This window comes from Protopterus annectens, chromosome 7.part0 (assembly GCF_019279795.1).
Source record: "Protopterus annectens isolate FY-2018-M chromosome 7.part0, PAN1.0, whole genome shotgun sequence".
Classification (NCBI taxonomy): Eukaryota; Metazoa; Chordata; order Ceratodontiformes; family Protopteridae; genus Protopterus; species Protopterus annectens.
The window spans coordinates 930849394-930871176 of record NC_056739.1 but is presented as its reverse complement, the minus strand read 5'-3'; positions in this window follow the sequence as shown (position 1 = coordinate 930871176).

Below are 21783 nucleotides of genomic sequence, written 5' to 3'. Positions count from 1 at the left end.
TGTGCGATGCCCAGGGCATAATAATGAATGTGTGTGCTGGCTGCCCTGGAAGCTATCACGATTCCCACATCTGGCATCTGATGCAGCTGTACCAGAGATTTGCTAATGGGGACATCCCTGATGGTCACCTAGTGGGGGATGCTGGATACGCACTGGAGCCGTGGCTGATGACACCCATCAGAAATGCACACACACCTGAACAAGAACTCCATAATGAGGCACACGCACAAACAAGAAACATAACTGAGCGTGTGTTTGGGATGCTCAAGTCACGGTTCCAGTGCCTGGAAACATCTGGTGGAGCCTTGCAGTACTCACCAACTACATGTACCCAAATTGTCATGGTATGTGCCATGCTACACAATATGATCCTGTGGAAACAGCTGCAGCAGGAACAACATGGAGCAGGGCCAAACAGCCCCCAACCATTGCCAAGGCCTGCACAGGCACAGCGTGACTCACAGGAGGAACAACTTGAGCCTGCCCCAGTAGGCAGAAGGAGGCATGCCCAGTATGCCCTGGCCTTGGCAAAGAGGCAATGCATAGCACATACACTGACTCAGTAGGAACCCTGGAAATGACACCTCTTCCTGACTCCCAGATACAGTAAAAGGGATGCCTAACTTGACACTTCCTGTTTTCAAACATGTATAGAGAGTGTACTATGTGCATCCGACATAGGCAGCCCTGCAGCACCACCTGAGGCATGAGCCCCTATTTTAAGCAATATAAAGCACTGCTAAGCAAATTTTACCAGTATTAAGCATGTTTAAAAACAATTGCGCATAGCTGCGCACCGTGTTAACCAGCGCAACATCAGGCAACATTGGGCAATGTTGGGCAAAGTCAGGCAAAGTCGAGCAAAGTTGAGTAAACAAGCTCACACCTGCTTTACTGTTCCTTAACCAGTCAGGTCTGCCCAGCAGGAAAATAAAAAGCAGTGACAGGGCTCGAACTCAGGATACTATGCACTATAGTCACAGTACTGAACCACTAAGCCATGACAGCATTTCACTAGCACAGACACAACTTAAGTCACTCACACATGCCAGTTTGGGGGGGGGGTCACATACCTAACAGTCACAGCCAGCAGGACAATTGTAGACAAATGCAAACACAAACAAATGCTGTATCATGTCCTCTGAAGAGGCAAATGAGTAACCTCCCCCCAGGCCTATGCAAACAGATAACAGCAGGCCAGGCAGTGTGATGTGGGTTGGGTAGGCTATGAAGTCACATACTAATATGTGTGTAATTGGAAGCTAAGGTCTGTAGTACAGTGGTATGCCTCAAGCCAGTACGATAGGCAACAGTACAGACTGAAATGGAGTACCTGACATAGCAGTGCAGGCCTAGCAAATGTTTATAAGCGTCAGGTGTACCCCTCATCCTATGTACACCCACAGTAACAATCAGGTGTGTCCTCCGGGTAGAAATGTACAAATAATAGCTGTCCCCCCTGTATGTAGAAATGTTGATGAGTCTATGCAAATTGACTCATGGAAGCCTTGCAGGCACAGCATGCTTCCTGTCAATGTACAACACAAAGGTGAGCCCTGAAGTAAAAAACAACTTGATTGTTCACACACATATAGTATATATGTCCATAGTGGGCATGCTCACACACTTAAACAAACAAAGCGAATGTCAGTCAACAACATACTGAAAGGTCATACCGGGCATGCTCACACACTTAGGCCATGTCTGAGTACAGCAGTAGGCCACACATATCTGGCAGTTGCAGTTCTTACTCTAGAAACTTGTCACTATTCACCAATCCTGCCTTGCGCACACAGTGATATGATAACAGACCCATATAATATATTGGACCCCTGTCATAATCAAACTACGTACTACAAGTACTTAAGTTGTTCAAAGAAAGTGAAATCCAAAGAAGATCAATAAATCTCCGAACAAGTATCATTAAGAAACAATGAGGACTCCTAACATTATCCAAGCCATGTTCTGGCAAAAATATTGCCAAAGTGTCCATAGAGAACCATGAAGCTTTCTTTCACTATGTCATAAATATCAATGTAAACTCATATGTTCTGAGTCAGTGCAAAGTGTAAATGAATACATGTACATGACTGACATTGCCAACATCTTGTCAGACAGGTTCATACATATTTACCTCCCTCTCACTAACAAAACCCAGAAATCACATATACAATGGTTAAACAGCTCTTTCCAAACCTTAAAACACAGCTTCTATGGGATGATATGGTTTCCCTAGCTGTGTCATATGTGAACTCCAAAAAAAAAGACCCGGCACCTGAAGAGTCTGTTGAGACCCACCCTCTGTATAGGATATGAAACTGTTGAATGAGTTACAGCAACGTTTGGCACACTCCACAAGTGTTGGTGCACAACAGACCATGGGAACTATTGTCTTATAAGCCTAATAAGCCTGATCTGCAAGGCCATGGAGTCCATCATTATGGAACTCATAAACAGAGCTATTGGGAGCCTACAAACACCCAACCCTACCCATTTTGGTTTGGTCAGGGGCAGATCATGGTTTCTAAACCTGCTAGATAGTTTTCAAGGCAGTTACTCAGGACATACATCAATGAAATGAGCTACACACGGCCTACATAGACCCTGAAAAGCCCTTTTCCAACATCCCACACACATGTCGTATCCACAAAATCAACGACCTGTGCATAAACACGTATGTCATCTGATGGATTGCCAACTGGGCACAGATAGATCCCACAAGGTAAGAATTGTGGTCTCTCTGTTGGACTATAAGCTGGTAACAACTGCTGTCCCCCATGGCTCAGTCCTGGGACCCCTCCTGTCTGGTGTGTACTTTTCAGAAATACAGTCAAATACACAAGAGCTATGGTTAGCAAAGTTTGTGGATGACTGAAAAAAGGTTGTCATAATCGATATTTCGTACAACAGAGACATCCTTAAAAAGGGTCTCAGTCAAACAGATGTGGTGTCAAAATTCTGGCCTCGATCTACAGTCATACAAATACCACATAGGTGCCAACACCCTAAATATGGAAGTAATAATAAGGGATCTATGGACACGTGGATAGTCATCTCTACTTCCAGAAACACATTCACAAACTGGTTAGAAAATCATGCTATGTGTTCCCACAAATTGCCAAGGTCTTTGCATATAGGTCAAATGAGGTTCCCTCTACTCATCAGTCATCAGACCCATCAGAGAGTATCACAGCACACTTGCAATGAATCTGACTAGGCACCTTCAGCAGCTGGAAAGGCCACTGAAGTACCTCAACAAGAAGATTACTGGCCTCAAACAGTTGCCCCATGCAACAAGACTACATTTAACTCAATCTGTACTCTGTTGCATACTGTCTACTCAGGCGATCTCTGCCCAATAGGCAGGTCCATGTCCAATGCAGAAATGATGTACATGCTCTGTCTGAAGTAAACCCAAGCTCACTGTGCCACATGCTTGAGGGATATCATCATCACAACAATAAATAGAACATGTTTGAGGGATACATTATTAACACACAGACTTCCCTTGCTTTGGAACAGGCTCCCAACCTACATTAAGCTGAGTCCCTCACTGACACTCTTCCAGAGGAGCCTTGATGAGTGTATGTGAAACTGAACTGTCACAACATGGATCACTTCATCAGCTCTATTACACAGAGGCCTAGGGAACTAACCCCATGTGTGGTGATAGCTGCACACTCTGGCCATACTAATAGTTGCCTTCAGGCAGATAGCCTATTACCCACCTATGTACCTATATATATGTAGGGGGAACACAGTATAATAAGCCAAAGATGGATGGGCCAAGATGTGTGTAAGAGGGTGACCATGACAGGGAGCCATCCAGGACTGTCCCACCCAGCACACATCCCAATGGCACAAAAGACATGAGGTGCACATCTCACTCACTGTACATAACAGCCACCAGTATCTGTAAGCATTACAGTGTATGTGGTCCATGTGCCTACTGTACAACATGACTGTACAATGAAGTACACATCTACTATCTGTAGACATGTACCTGTCACATAGGTTCATTGGTATGTAGTAGACTATCTTCACAGAGGCATATATTAGCCTAGGCAAGTTGTGCAGCTATCACCACCCCATTGGGTAGTCTCCTAAGCCCTAGTTCTAATAGTTAGTACCCTAAGCCCCTTTCTAGTGGGGCTGCTGATGTTATGCCTGGCGTGAATTGTCTGTTTCCCATCCACTCATCAAGGTTCCTATTGAAGAGTGTCAGTGACGGGCTCTGTCTAATGTACATTGGGACTCTGTTCCACAGTAAGGCAAGTGTCTGGGATGGTACTCTATCCCACCAGCATGTTGTATTCATTGTTGTGATGAGGTTCATATCCCTGGAGTGTGTAGTGCGACTCAATTTTGTTATCCGTAGATGGAGCATGTTCAACAGTTATGTGTTGGACATGGCTCTATATGTTAGGCAGAGTGTGCCTCTGAGTAGGCGGTATGCAACAAAGAACAGATTTAGTTTTACCAGTTGTGTTGCATAACACAACTGTTTGAGGCCAGTAATCCTCCTGGTGAGGTACCTCTGTGGTCTCTACAGCTGCTGGATATGCTTAGTCGAGTACATCCAAAATGGTACATTGTATTCAATGATGGGTCTAATGACTTAAGAGTAGAGGGCTGCCACTACCTCTTTTGATCCTGATGCAAACCCTTTGTTGTGTAGGTGGGCCACATAGGATTTCCTAGTCACTTTGGCAACATGGTTGCCAAAGGAAAGATGACTATCTACTTGTGTCTCCAGATCCCTTATTACCTTGTCAGTTTTTAGGGGGTAACACCTATGTGGTAGTTTGTGGGTACTTTGTTTTCACCAAAGGGGATTACTATGCATTCTTTCACATTGAGCTTGAGGCCATGATTATGACACCACACATCTGTCTCATAGAGTCCCTTCTGGAGAATATTTGTGTCATCTGGGGAATCTATTATGGCAAACACTTTACAGTTCCCAGCAAAATTAGTCAACCACAACCCTCCTGTGTTGGCATGTACTTTTGAGAAGTCTATACCAAACAGGATGGACCCCAGGACTGAACCCTGGGGGACACCAGTTGTTACCGGTGTAGAGTCTGACATATAGCCAGCAACTCTTAATTTGTGGGATCTGTCTGTGAGCCAGTTTGCAATCTATCTTGTGATGTATGAATTCATGCCCAGGTTAGTGAGTTCATCTATGATACCTGACTGGGGAATGGTGTCAAAGGCCTTAGCGAGGTATAGGTAGGCTGGGATGAGCTCACTTCAATCATCTGTAGCCTGGGTAACTGTCTCAAACAAATCAACCCAGTTCAGGAGGCGTAATCTGCATTTGACGAAGCCAAACTGGGTGTGCTCAACTATGTGAAGGTTCCCAATGTCTTTATTGTTGACTTCCATTATGATTGGCTCCATTGCCTTGCAGATCACACTCATCAGGCTCATAGAGCGTGAATGCCAGTGGTCTTTTGAGGCCCCACCCCTGTGGAGTGGGAAGAACATTGCTGTGCAACACTCTATGGGTACATATTCTGTAGAGAGGCTGTAGAGGGAGGTGTAGGTATCCTTGATGAATATGGATACATCCCCACCCTATGTGCTATGATCCAGGTTCTGATGCTGGAAGGTATGGAATGAATAGTATCCTGGTAGTGCTGGTGTGCTTTCTGGAGCCTTGAACTAGGTTTCTGTTACTGCACAAATATCAACATTCTCCATACTGAGAAGTGCCTCGAGTGTGTGCATCTGGAGGCTAGAACTTCTGGCAATGAGTAGCATTTAGCTCATTTTGTGGTTATTTGTGTTGGTTATGGGGTTTTTTTGGCCTGAGTGACTGGTGTTCCACACCTGAAGTCAATGCCTCATTGGTCCCATCTGACCATAAGCTAATTACCCTACATATCCACATTCTGACCCCACCCCCCATTAAGGAAACCATGTTAAAATATTTCTCCAAAGCCAACTTCATGCTTCTTAAGACAGAAGTGGTGAACTTCAGGACACCCATGCAGATGGACAATACAGTTATGACTACTGAATTATTCACAATTGCACTTTATAAGCACTTACATGAGTGCATGCATCGTGCTATCGCAAACAGAACCAAGATGCTATCCTCCAAGAAAAGGAAGCCAATCTGGTGGTCCCCTGCCATAAACAAACTGCACAACAGAAGGAAGAAACTGTTGCAAAAGAGGGTAAAATCTCATGAGTAGAGGAGCTCCCTGGTCAGCCTCAGTAAGAAGCTGTGATCCCTGATAAAATCCTCCAAAGCTAGTTATGAAAACAAAATCGCCACTGATTCTAAAGACAACCACAAAGCATTATATAGCTATGTCAAGAATCTCAATAGCAACACTCAGATCTGCTCTGAGTTACAGCACAATGGCACTAAATATACAGACCCAACTGATATTGCCAACATCCTGGCAGATAAGATCAGTGCTAACTTTAACCCCCTCTCACCCATGAAAGAGCACATCTCTATACCGGAAGAATGCAAAGTTGCTGTCATCACGGCTGCACAGGTAAAAAACACTCTCCAAAGCCAGAAACACAGCATCCATGGGACCAGATAACATCCAAGGCTGTGTTCTACATGAACTACAGAATGAATTGGCACCACACCTACGTACCATGTTCAATCATAGCCTCTCTTCAGGCTTTGTGCCTGCTGAATGGCGCACAGCAATGGTTATCCCACTACACAAGGGGGGAGCCACCACGGACCCCGGGAACTAGCACCCTATTAGCCTGATGAGCCTGGTCTGCAAGGCCATGGAATGTATCATCATGGAACTTATAAACAAAAAGACATTGGTAATCTCCAAACTCTGGAACACAACCATTTTGGGTTTGTAAAAGGCAGATCATGTCTCCTAAACCTGATAGACTTCTTTGAAGCAGTCACCAAAGACGTAGACAAGGGTAAGGTGGTTCACACAGCCTATCTAGATCTTGCCAAGGCTTTCAACACCATCCCCCACCCTGGAATTATAGATAAACTCACTAAACTAGGTATAAATACCTATGTCATAAGATGGGTTGCCAACTGGCTCACTGACAGAACCCACACTATGAAAGTAGCAGACTCCAAGTCCGACTTCAGACCAGTGACAAGTGGAGTACCACAGGGTTCAGTCCTGTGTCCTGTCCTATTTGGTATCTACTTCCCTGAAGTACAGGCTAACACAGAAGGTCTTTGGCTAATGAAGTTCCCAGATGACTGCAAACTAGTAGCCATAATCGAAACTACTAACGGTGCGGACATCCTACAAAAGGGCCTCACTGAGACAAATGTCTGGTGTCAAAGCCATGGCCTCAAACTCAATGCCAAAAAGTGCATTGTCATCCCCTTTGGCAAAAACTCTGTACCCATGAACTACAACATAGGCAGTAGTATACTTAACACTGAAAGTGTAATCGAGACCTTGTGCACAGGTGTACAATAGACTCTCCTTTGATAATCACATTGCCAAAGTGTTTAGAAATTCCTTCTATGTAGCCCACCTAATCATGAAAGGGTTCACCTCTAGATCAAGATAGGTCATTGTGCCCCTCTACTCATCACTCATTAGGCCCATAATACAATACAATGCCCCATTTGGTATGTACCTTAATCGACACATGCAACAGCTGGTAAGACCACAGAAGTACCTCACCAAGAGGATCATGGGCCTGAAAGAGATGCCCTATGCAGCTCGACTAAAGAAACTCCAACTCTACTCGGTTGCTTACTGCCTGCTCAGAGGTGATCTATGCCTGACATACAAGGCCATGTCCAACCTGGAATTAATGAATATGCTCCACCTCAAGAAAACCAAATCTCTTAGAGCCACACGCTCCAGTGAATGAAACCTCAGCACAGCAATAAACAGGACATACTGGAGGGATAGATTCCTGTCCCAGAGACTTCCCTCGCTCTGGAATAGAATCCCAGTTGATGTTAGGCAGAGCCTCTTGCTGACTCTCTTCAAGAGGAATCTTGACGAGTGCATGGGAAATTGTAAATTTACCCCTGGGATCACTTCAGTGGCCCTGCTAGACAGAGGCCCAGGAAACTAATTTAAAAGGGAGGCAAAAGCCAACACATTATGGCTAGGCTTATAAATGCCCTTGGGTAGATAGCCTAGTACCTACCTATGAACCTATGAACCTTTGAGCCTTGCCTAAAAAAGGTAATATGGGATCAGCAAGAGCCTTGGTCAGTATTCAGAAGCATACCATCTGTAGCGAAGCAACAAGGCTTGTCTATCATGTCATCACAGACAGACAGAGACTGGACCCCCTCTGAATGACACCAGAAGCTCAGCCAATTGTTGAAGTTTATCGTCTTTCTGTTATATTGCAGTATCATGTAGGTGAAGGTAAGATGCTACTCAAGGTCAAGGTCATACCAGCCTGGGCTACATGATCATAGAGCTAATATATATCTCTTGTCATGTTGTCCTGGGAGGTATGTCTCAGATCATTCACCATGACATGTGCAAAGAACATGTCATATATGTACCTGTTCTGGAGGGATGTAAGTGCTTGTGTTATGTGGCAGATCATAGCACCTGACAGACAACTGAAAGTAACCTTCCCCTTGTCCAGCTGAGTGAGTGGAACATCTGTGTGCCTGACTATGAAGTCAACTATTACTAGTGTGTTGGGTATGTTGTTTTGCCTTAGGGCCTGTTGTGAGGCACACTGCTTTGGTGTATTATGTGTTTTCTGGCATGTGCTTGGAGGTGCATGGTAATGTGTATTTATGTGTGTGTTTTGCTGGTGCTTATATTGTAGGTCTATATGAGACAGTTGGTGTTGTGGTTGTATGACCCTACTCCTCCTGACTGTATTGTCCAGTATTGGGTTGACAGAGCTTAGCCACTGGTTTGACCCTGTGTGTGCCAGCATGTGGTGCATCAACCCATATATGATATGGTCATGGTCTATGCATACAATACACTCACAATACACCTAGTATGATAAGCCTGCTGAGGTTAGCAAATGTGAAAAAAACCTTTGGGCAAACTGTCAGCAAGTAATGTCTGCATTGCACCCTGTAACTCCATATTGCTTGCTGAAATGTAAAGACATACTTAGTTTGGATTAAGAACACTGCACTTGCCAACTGTGTGTGTGTGTCTGTCTCTCCCTGAGGAGAGGAACCTTTTTGGAGACTACTCACACCCCTTAAAAGTGGTATATTCATCTTTGTCAAGTCTCATGATGTCACCATCCTACAAATACACCTGTGGAAAAAAAATCCCAGAAATGTATATAGCATGTCGTGTAAATGCATACTGTTGTAGTATCAAAATGTAGTTAGGTAGAGGTTTGAATCCTGCACTTGCCAACTGTGTGTGTATCTCCCAGAGAAGGGGCAACCTTTTTGGAGACTACTCACACCCCTTAAAAGTGGTATACTCATCTTTGTCAAGTCTCATGATGTCACCATCCTACAAATATACCTGTGGAAAGAAGAAAGTCCAATGATGTGTATAGTGTGTTGTGTAAATGCATACTGCTGTAATATCATAATGTAGTTAGGTAGGGGTTTTAATCCTGCACTTGCCAACTGTGTTGTATCTCCCTGAGAAAGAGCAAACTTTTTGGAGTGTGTCTGTCTCTCCCTGAGGAGAAGAACCTTTTTGGAGACTACTCACACCTCTTAAAAGTGGTATACTCATCTTTGTCAATTCTCATGATGTCACCATCCTACAAATATACCAGTGGAAAGGAGAAATCCCAGTAATGTGTATAATGCGTTGTGTAAATATGTACTGCTGTAGTATCGTTAGGTAGGTATTTAAATCCTGCACTTGCCAACTATGTGTGTGTGTCTCCCTGGGAAGGAGCGACTTTTTTGGAGACTACTCACACCCCTTAAAAGTGGTATACTCATCTTTGACAAATCTGATGATGTCACCATCCTACAAATATACCTGTGGAAAAAGGAAATCCCAGTAATGTGTATAGTGCATCGTGTAAATGCAAACTGCTGTAGTATCATAATGTAGTTCGATAGAGGTTTGAATCCTGAATTTGACAACTGTGTGTGTGTTTCTCTGGGGGAGAAACAACCTTTTTGGAGACTACTCACAAACCTTAAAAGTGGTATACTCATCTTTGACAAATCTGATGATGTCACCATCCTACAAATATACCTATGGAAAGATAAAATCCTAATAATGTGTATAGTGCGTCATGTAAATGCATATTATTATAGTGTCATAATATAGTTAGGTAAGGTTTTGAATCCTGCATTTGTCAACTGTGTGTGTCTTCCTGGGGAAAAGCAACCTTTTTGGAGACTACTCACACACCTTAAAAGTGGTATACTCATCTTTGTCAAGTCTCATGATGTCACCATCCTACAAATATACCTGTGGAAAGAAGAAAGTCCAATGATGTGTATAGTGTGTCGTGTAAATGCATACTGCTGTAATATCATAATGTAGTTAGGTAGGGGTTTTAATCCTGCACTTGCCAACTGTGTTGTATCTCCCTGAGAAAGAGCAAACTTTTTGGAGTGTGTCTGTCTCTCCCTGAGGAGAGGAACCTTTTTGGAGACTACTCACACCTCTTAAAAGTGGTATACTCATCTTTGTCAATTCTCATGATGTCACCATCCTATAAATATACCAGTGGAAAGGAGAAATCCCAGTAATGTGTATAATGCGTTGTGTAAATATGTACTGCTGTAGTATTGTTAGGTAGGTATTTAAATCCTGCACTTGCCAACTATGTGTGTGTGTCTCCCTGGGAAGGAGCGACTTTTTTGGAGACTACTCACACCCCTTAAAAGTGGTATACTCATCTTTGACAAATCTGATGATGTCACCATCCTACAAATATACCTGTGGAAAGAGGAAATCCCAGTAATGTGTATAGTGCATCGTGTAAATGCAAACTGCTGTAGTATCATAATGTAGTTCGATAGAGGTTTGAATCCTGAATTTGACAACTGTGTGTGTGTTTCCCTGGGGGAGAAACAACCTTTTTGGAGACTACTCACAAACCTTAAAAGTGGTATACTCATCTTTGACAAATCTGATGATGTCACCATCCTACAAATATACCTGTGGAAAGATAAAATCCTAATAATGTGTATGGTGCGTCATGTAAATGCATATTATTATAGTGTCATAATATAGTTAGGTAAGGTTTTGAATCCTGCATTTGTCAACTGTGTGTGTCTTCCTGGGGAAAAGCAACCTTTTTGGAGACTACTCACACACCTTAAAAGTGGTATATCATCTTTGACAAATCTGATGATGTCATCATCCTACAAATATACCTGTGGAAAAATAAACTCCCAGTAACGTGAACAGCGTGTCGTGTAAATGCATACCACGATAGTATCATAATGTAGTTAGGAAAGAGTTTGAGTCTCGCACTTGCTGACTGTGTGTGGTGCAGGTGTGTGACACCATTGGCCAATGTGGAGCGTGTTTTTATTTTTCTAGTGTATGACATATCACAATGACAACTGTATGTGCATTACACATGTAAGGTAGCTGTGGGACAAATCCATTTACATATATGTGACCTCAAGTATTTCATAGGTGGGTACTCTGCTTTCTCCATGAATGCATCTGTTATCTTTGGCAGAGCATGCTGGAACTTTCCAGACCTTAGGTCACTTCTGTATGCTTGTGACAAGCTTAGCCACTGCAGTGATCCCTGGGCTACATCTTCCGTTTCACATCCACTCATCACGGTTTCTATTGAAGAGTGTGAGTGAGGGTTTATGCTTGAGGGATATTTGAAACCTGTTCCAAAGCAAGCAAAGTCTGGTAATGATGACTAATCATTATAGGTGTGCAACAACCTCTGTGGATCTGCATGCAAACCCTTTATTTCTTATGTGCTCCACAGAGGGATTTCCAAAACCCTTTTGTAATGTGATTATCAAAGGAGAGATGACTTAACACATGGCTCTATGTATACATTAGTACATGTTCCACATTTTGCGGGCTACTACCCATGTGGTACTCTGGGGATACTTTGTTTTCTAAAAGTGGATAACTATGCTTTCTTTGGCTTATAGCTTTACAGCATGAGTTTGACACCAGGCATCTGTCTGTATGATACCCTTTTGGAGGATGTGTGTGTCATCTGGAGAATAAAGTATATCCCACAGTATGCATTGTCATCAAACGTGGGCAGACATACCCCTACTGTATTTGCTTGTACCTAAGAAAGCTATATGCCAAACAGGAGCGGTCACAGGACTGCATGCAGATGAATACCACTTGTTACTGGAATAGAATAGTACATGGAGGCTGCAAATGTTACTGTGTGTCTTACATCTGTGCATCAGTTGTCAAGCCATCATCTAACAATCGTTTATGGTCAGTCTCTTCAGGTTAGGTATAATACCAGTATGTGGGATGGGTATGAATTGCTGGTGAGCTATAGCTTGGCTGTGTTGACCTCCCCTCCCTCACCTATAGCCTTGTTGACTGACTTGAAGTCTACTAGGTGTAGGAGCCATGATCTGGCCTTTAGAGAAACGTAAGTGGGTATGGTGCAGTGTTTGCAGGTTCATAATGTCTCTGTTAATGAGTTCCATAATGCTGTGCTCCACGGCCTTCCAGATAACATTTGTCTGGCTTATAGGTTGAGAGTTTCCAGGACCTGTTGTAGTTCTACCCCTAATCAATTTATGTTAACATTTGCACTGGGTGTGACGAGGGTGGACAGGTTTAAGAATAAGTATATTAGAGGGTCAGGCCAGGTTTGAAGGTTAGAAGACCAAGCCAGATAGGCAGGATTAAGTTGGTTTGTACATGTGCTGAGGAGGGATGCAGAGTATATTGTGAAATAGATGCTAAGGAAGCCACCAGGTAGCAGGAAAAGAGGAATGCCTAAGATGAGGTTTATGGCTGTGGTGACAGAGGACATGCAGATGGATGGTGTGACAGCGCAAGGTGCAGAAGGCAGGAAGAAATGGAAACAGATGATGTACTGTGGTGACCCCTAATGGGAGCATCCAAAAGGAGAAGAAGAAGAAGATGTTGTAGCTCAACCCTTGTGGACTGTGAACACCATTACCGTGTCTCATTCCACAAGTATGTAACCTGTATAGAGGCTGCATCTGGACAGAGCATTTAGGTGAGTGGTGACTTCATATGTCAGTTTGTGTATGACACAGTCAGGGACACTGTCCAGTACCATTGCCACTGTGGTGTGTACTTTGTTAAAGAGATGTTTTAACTAGAGTGTCTGTGAATCATCAGGTTTTACATTCTTCAGGTCTGGAAATGTGTAATAACAGGGTGGTGAAATCCGCATTCAAACTGTCTGACAAGGAATTGGTAATGTCAGTCAGATAAGTATACTTTGTAACCATTTACATTAACTGTGACCCAATCTGAGATTTCCCCTGTAGATTATGAACAACACTGAAGAAAGCTTTAGTGTTGTCTTTGGAATCCTTACCATTTTGTATTTTGAAGCTTGCCTTGTATGTTTATTGAGGGATTGTATTTTCCCAATGATACTGACCAGAGAGGTTATCCCTTCTTGGTATGTAACTCTTTTTTGGTACAACTTCACACCTTCTATTATATATTCAGTTTATGGCAGGGGTCCATGAGATTAATGCACTTTTACTGTATAAGTGAGAATTTCTTGTGTTTGTGATAGCACGGTCCATGCAACCCTGTAGGTGAACAGTGTGCATTAATAAAGGATTATGCAGCTGGGACAGTGTTAAACTTAGTAATGCAAACCAATGACAGATAGCAGCAACAGCATCACCCACAGCACAGTGTCAACCCATGTCATACACACACATGCGTACTCAAGTTCCAAAATGTGTGTAGTACAATGCATACTGGCCACCAATAGAAAATATGGAGTGTTAACACTGGTCAATACAGGGCATGTCACCCTGCCCATGTGTCCAATATGCATGTACATGCAGACAGTGCATCTCCACCATGTTCACAAATGTACACCTGCAAACCTGTGCTGCACACACCCCACACTTACTGTCCACTGTATAACACATGCTGACACAACTACACACATCAGCCAAGCGGCACATGGGCAAACAAAATGCAATTGGAATAAACACTGGTGAAAACAATACAGCATTGCTAATTACAGCTTTAATGCATCATGCCTGCTCAGCTATGCCTTCAAGAATATCATTACACTTTACTGCTGACAACATGCTACACATTCAACCATTGCTATAATTTATTAAAGTCACCCTGTACATCAGCACCATGTTAGCCTGTTCCTGCATCAATGTTACAGATGACAGGAGGTGGCACAGGTTTCATCATATGCATAGGGTGTGTTGTTGGTTTGCCAGAGGCCTAGACTGAGCCATACAATCGACATGTGTGTGTGAGTGTGTGTGTGAGGGCCATGAGTACTGTTATGGGCCAATGTTGATGTAATGTGTGCGGGTATGTGTTTGCCCTAGGTTTCTGGTTTATGTGTGTGTCTGCATGCACACAGTTCCACCATGTGGCTGCCATATACGGGGATTTGTGAGACAGCTACAGACTGTACCTGGCAGGCTTTACAGATCACCGTCTCTGGCCACAGATATGGAACCTGTGCCTGGCAGGGGTGCTACAGACAGTATCAAGTATGATTCCAGACTGGGTAATATCCAAAGAGGTTGACATATGTCCACTGGAGCCAGGTTCTTGCTGGGATTGGCCAGAGCCACTTGCACGTGGTCTTCTAGGATGGTCTATGGACAGCCCCTCAACATTGCTGGGGCTGGTACTGGCACTACGGGAGTGGCTGTGACTTGCTGGACATCCACGGTGACCTCCAGCTGCTGATGTTGCTGGCATACATCCACGTCGATGTCTCAACCGTCCCGCAGTGTCCTGACACATGGACATGACATTGTGGAGGACATCCAATGTCTCACCTCAACGTCTATCAGTGACCTCAGTGTAATTACATATGGCACCTGCTAGGTCATGGATACTGTCATTTACAGAGGTGTTATGAGCCCTCTGTGCCCTTAGTCCCTGTCTGGTGTACCGCTCCATTCGTGTCTGTGCCTCCATGACAGCCTGGAACATGCGTGTGGTAGAAAGAGGTGTGGCACTTCTGCCCGTGCATGATGACCAGCAGTGTTCTGACGAGAACCCCTGAGCATCTGCCTATGTGGTACCATTCCAGATATCTGGCTATAGCTGCTGTGTCCTGATACATGTGCCATAGATACCACACTGTCCTGGCTCAGCTAAGGGCAATGGTGATGATGGATGTACAGGCAGTATGACTGTGTGTATGGATGGGGTGGAGACTTGTGTACTGTCAGTTGGTGGCCCAACAACAGATCCTGACAAACCTACCTGTGCCTCAACACACCTATCCTCATGATCACTGTCTGTCTCAGTGACATCAGGTTCCCTGTTGTACTGAACCAGTCCCACCTCAGCACCTGTGAGAGGAAAACAGGAACCACATTTTAAGACCTGAACATGATGTCAGACCACATGCACACATGCACACATGCACACATGTGCACATGCGCGCATGCACACATGCGCACATGCACACATGCACACACACAAAAATACACTCCTCCCTAAAGCAGACACACACAACACCAGCAATCTCAGAACATACACAATAGCAGGTGATGGTGGGGTACAGTATCACAAGCAAAACAGTCATATCACACATGTCAGCATGCAGGACATGTGTTGCTCAACAGCATGCAGTGCAAGTGTAGACACTCCTTGTTACTAACAGTATACATGGCTTTGATGCATGTGTTTTGTTATTAGGTGATGGGCCTCCCCTTGGAACACAATGCATAGATGGACACAACATTGAATCCAGACCAGTAACGAGTGGCGTGCCTCAGGGCTCTGTCCTGGGGCTCCTCCTGTTTGGCATATACTTCTCAGAAGTACAGGCAAGCACAGAAGGGCTGTGGCTGACTAAGTTTGCGGACGACTGCAAACTGGGTGCTATAATAGAGTCTCCGGCCAACATGGAGATCCTTCAGAAGGGCCTAAATGAGACTGATGCATGGTGTCAAAGCCATGGTCTCAAGCTAAATGCAAAAAATGCATAGTAATCCCCTTTGGAAAAAACAGAGTACCCGCAAACTACAACATAGGAGGTAATCCCCTGAAATCTGAAGAAGAAATAAGGGATCTAGGGACCAAGTAAATAGTCAGCTTTCCTTTGATAACCATGTTGCCAAAGTGGTTAGAAAATCCTTCTATGTGACCCTTCTGATCATGAAAGAGCTTGCATCAAGATCTAAGGATGTAATGGTGCCCCTCTACTCTTTCCTCTTCAGACCCATTATTGAGTACAATGCACCAATTGGAATGTACCTGGCTAGACATCTCCAGCAGCTGGAGAGACCACAGAGGTACCTAACCAAGAGGATTACTGGCTTCAAACAGCTGCCCTATGCATCACGATTGAAAAAGCTAAGACTGTTCTCTGTTGCATACCGCTTTCTCAGAGGCGATCTCTGTCTAACGTACAGAGCCATGTCCAACCTAGAATTGTTGAACATGCTCCATCTTAGCAAAACCAAATCTACTCGAGCTACACGCTCTAGGGATATAAACCTCAACACAACAATGAATAGAACATGCTGGAGGGATAGATTCCCTTCGCAGAGACTTCCCTTACTATGGAACAGGGTCCTGATCTACATAAGACAGAGTCCCTCACTGTCACTCTTCAAGAGGAACCTTGATGAGTGGATGGGTAACAGAAAGTTCACACCAGGGATCACACCAACAGCACAACTAGATAGGGGGCAAGGGTACTAGCTGCTAGTACAAGGGTCTAGGGAACTACTAAAGGGGCAGTGAATACCGCACAATGTGGCTGAGCTAATATATGCCTTCGGGCAGATAGCCCAGTACCAACCTATGAACCTATGAACCTATTGCTGTGCAGGTATTCAAAACTCTGTAATGTACTGTGCACCATAACTCACAGGTGTACATACCATGGCTGGATGTGTATCTGTGTGTCAGATAGGTATCCAATGCTGATTACAGCCTCTGTGTCTTTAGCAAATAATTGTAGACACATTTTTAGCACATGCATGATGAGTATTCACACAACATCATCAGTGGTGCATGGATAATTGATGGAATACCATTCAGCCAGATACCCAATGTATGGTACTTATGGTGAGTGTAGATCATATTGTGGACATGCCAGTGTCATCCATGACATGGCATGCTAAAACACAACTGCATATTTAAACACTACACATACCCAATGTGTGTCATATGACCTAGCCACTCAATAGCATCACAAGACATATATGTGTCAGTTGTGCAAATGGTGATTGGTGTGCATATTGTTTAGAGGTACATATGTGTGCACAAACACAACAATAAGGTGTATACCAATGAAAGCTATGTGTAGTACTGTGGTTACAATAACTGGATGGGGTATAGTATCATAGGCCATCATCATGAAGCATCATGTGGTCACTCAAGGCTACAAATGTTTCCCAAACCAGCACTAATCATGCTATACTGGAACTGTACTACCTTGGCTACATTCACCATTTCACAACCAGTTGTTACATGAGTTTGTAAGGAGGCCAATAAGGAGCATTCCCTGGCATGAATGTGTAGTGTGTTGCAGAGTGTTTAAATGCCCCATGATAGGCCTCTACCTATCAGGTATATTATGTGTAATGTGTGGATGAGATTTTGCAAACTGGAGTGTGTCTTTACAGAGGGTTTGGGAATCCTTTATGTGTAGCATGTTAAAATGCTCTGTGTATGACATAGATGTGTATGTTATGTGTATGTTGAGTATCAACTGTGTCTATCCAATGGTCACTACAGTCTAGCCACATTTGTTTGAGATGGTTTGGGTATTGCATGTGTTTGAGGCAGCTAATCACATTAGTGAGATGTGCGTGGTCTTACACCAAACATGCACAGCATGCATTATGGGTAAGTGTGTTACATGTGTACATGGCCTACACCTTAAATATGACATGCACTTTTTATTTACAATAATAAATGTAGAACACACTCACCAGCATCTGTCCACTGCCTTGATGTCACCCCAGAGGGACCTACATAGAGATGAAACAGTTTGTCAGTGGCCACAACTGTGGCATTGCTACTGTGTGTTTGCAATCTTACAGTACAGCAACAGTTTACATTAACAGGGCTACAACCAAGTGAAATGTCTGGACGGTGACCAGAAAAACCACTGCTCGTACTTTAGATGAAATAAAATTTATTACCAATTCGACAAACAATAAGCAGGTTAAGCGCTTTCAACTGTGAACAACAGCCTTCTTCAGAACAACATTATGCTTATGGAATCATGCTTATATACTAAATCATTTACTTACTTAATTGTATAATGACACTAATTACCGCCAAAACTTTAAAGGCATATAGCCCTCTGTGATTCAGTATAGATGGAAAATCATTCACTTATTCACAGTATGATCAATGCTAGGTATGTATTTAGTGACTACCAATCACTTATTCATACATTATCAATTTTTCATGCACTTATAATAACATGTCAATGTGGATAAAAATATTTTTTACAAACCTATATATAAAATGAAATGAATAATGTAGATACATACATGTATGAAATATATGAAATGTATGAAACATATGAAACACAAACTTAACTGATCATTCTTATTCATCCTAATCCGTCCAAGACTACTGTGTTCTAATGTGCATAAGAATATATTAAAAATATTAAAAATAAATCCATGGAGGTCCATGTATTTTCATAAGAACATTGAACCATTAAATATATCACAAATGTACATATATAATTAATAATTATAACAGAAACTGAACCATACATCTCCGCTTCATCACTGGTCTGATGTATGCTGGATAATGTGTGGGAAATGAAAATAATAATTATTAATAATTTTAAAAAGGTGTAGTGTACATAGCCAACTGCATACGTTGCAATGCCCACTATATTGGTAAAACGAAGACAAAAGAAACGCATATATGAACATTCATATAGAATACAGAAATGTGATAGTAAAAATGCGTTATATAGACATGTTATGGAACAAGGGATAGATCATAGTTTCATATTTGCTATTGTAGATCAGATCTCTATTACACCTATTGGAGGGAACTGGAAGATGGAGTTAGCAGCAAGTGAGAGTAGATGGCAGATTTTGACAGACTCCACCAGAAAACCAGGTCTTAATGACTTCGTGAGTATCAAACCATTCTTAGCTTTACTTTAAGCAAGTTCAACAATGATACAAGAGGGGTAGACTCACAAAATCCATATGTATTTTTTTAATACTTATTATACATTTTATATACATGTGGACAAGGACCGATATATTAGACCACATACCCACTGGAGTGTATTTTCATCCCAATATTTTATTTAGATATCACCATTTTTTATTGGGTATGTGGTATTCGGTTAAAATTATTAATAATTATTATTTTCATTTCCCACACATTATCCAGCATACATCAGACCAGTGATGAAGCGGAGATGTATGGTTCAGTTTCTGTTATAATTATTAATTATATATGTACATTTGTGATATATTTAATGGTTCAATGTTCTTATGAAAATACATGGACCTCCATGGATTTATTTTTAATATTTTTAATATATTCTTATGCACATTAGAACACAGTAGTCTTGGACAGATTAGGATGAATAAGAATGATCAGTTAAGTTTGTGTTTCATATGTTTCATACATTTCATATATTTCATACATGTATGTATCTACATTATTCATTTCATTTTATATATAGGTTTGTAAAAAATATTTTTATCCACATTGACATGTTATTATAAGTGCATGAAAAATTGATAATGTATGAATAAGTGATTGGTAGTCACTAAATACATACCTAGCATTGATCATACTGTGAATAAGTGAATGAATTTCCATCTATACTGAATCACAGAGGGCTATATGCCTTTAAAGTTTTGATGTAATTAGTGTCATTATACAATTAAGTAAGTAAATGATTTAGTATATAAGCATGATTCCATAAGCATAATGTTGTTCTGAAGAAGGCTGTTGTTCACAGTTGAAAGCGCTTAACCTGCTTATTGTTTGTCGAATTGGTAATAAATTTTATTTCATCTAAAGTACGAGCAGTGGTTTTTCTGGTCACCGTCCAGACATTTCACTTGGTTGTGTGCTGAGCGTTTTATCATTAACAGGGCTACAGATTATGTTTCAAATGATCAGTATTGCACAACAACAGGCTCCACATCTTTTAACTACATACTCCACATCTCACATATGCATGCTCTACCAATACAGATAACAGTAGTCTACAGATATGCCATGATACCTGCATGCTCCATGTGTGCTTGCTGGGTGGCTCCAACCTCCATCATGAGGTATTTCGGCTGCTGTTATTGCTGGGCAGGTGCCACCAGGCTCAGGAGCAGCTTCTCCACTCTGGTGAGGGGGAGGTGGGTATTAACACCATCTCCTGTTGCAAGCAGTTGTCTCCGCACATCAGCAGCACGCTGACGGACATGTCTGAGATCACTGCAGTGGTGGCATACCTGCTCATATGTCCGATTATGCAGGCCTACCACATTTACTCTGTGGACAACATCTTGCCACATTGCAGTACACTCCTGCTGGTCCTGGCTGGTTCGTGAGAACATGAGACTGTAGTGCTGAATCATACTGCTAGTAATTATATCATCTTCAACACTACTGTAACTGGGGTTCCTGTGATGCGCCATGATCCCTGGAAGACATAAATATGAAAATATGTCTGGGCAAGTCACATGGCACATTTAACATTATACAGTACAGATATCACTGAACTGCCATACATAGCAACCTATTAGCTAACCAAGAGTGAAACAATTTAACTGCCACTTATCACTGCTCACCTCACAACTGCTTGAAAGTGCATGGCTCACTCTCTATCTAATGAACCATGTTCTGCACAGCAACAAAATAAAATTACTATATAAGACTATAAAAGAGTATCTGGCACAATGTATGCAACACGATGCACCACTGAGCCACAGCAGATATACATCAAGCTGATGTGTAAAGAAATATATCATCCATCACAATGAGTGTAAGGTCCAGTAAATGTATTACTGTTATACCACACAACTTGTTAATGGAAAACCCGTGGCCAAAATATGTGCACAATTGAGAATATAGGTTGCATACTGCTGTAGTACATTATGAATGTTGCTAGATACACAGTTATATGTTTTACCACACATATGTCAAAGGACATGTTACAGACATACCTACACACACATCAGACATAATTACAGGACACAAAGGTATGACAACCCAGATAAGCTTTCAGTGTGTACTATACAGTACTGTGTCAGTACTTACACAACCTTAATCTTGAGAAATGTAATCTGTGATGAATACAGGGACCACACAAAACCGTGGGTGCAAGCAATATGGACATACAACATACTTTGCTGTACATGCCCAGAGCTTCAAGTAGTACTACAGTACACACAGGATTTGTATTCAACATCAGTACCAATCAATAATCATAGATGTAGTGCTTTAGCCTCCAATGACACACCCTAGTTAAAACCAAGGGACTTAATCACACTGTATGCAATAGCACTTTTTCTGCCTAGCAACAGAATACACAGCTTTTGCTAGGATCAAAGCAAGGACCCATAATACAATGACATAAACAGTTTCCCACTAAGCTATCCCACAGATACATACCTTTGACTTATTCACAAACACATTGACCATCACAGTCAGTCAACAGTACAGAAAATCTATTGCAACAAGTAGATGTAGGTGTGTATGAGTGTATATATATATATATATA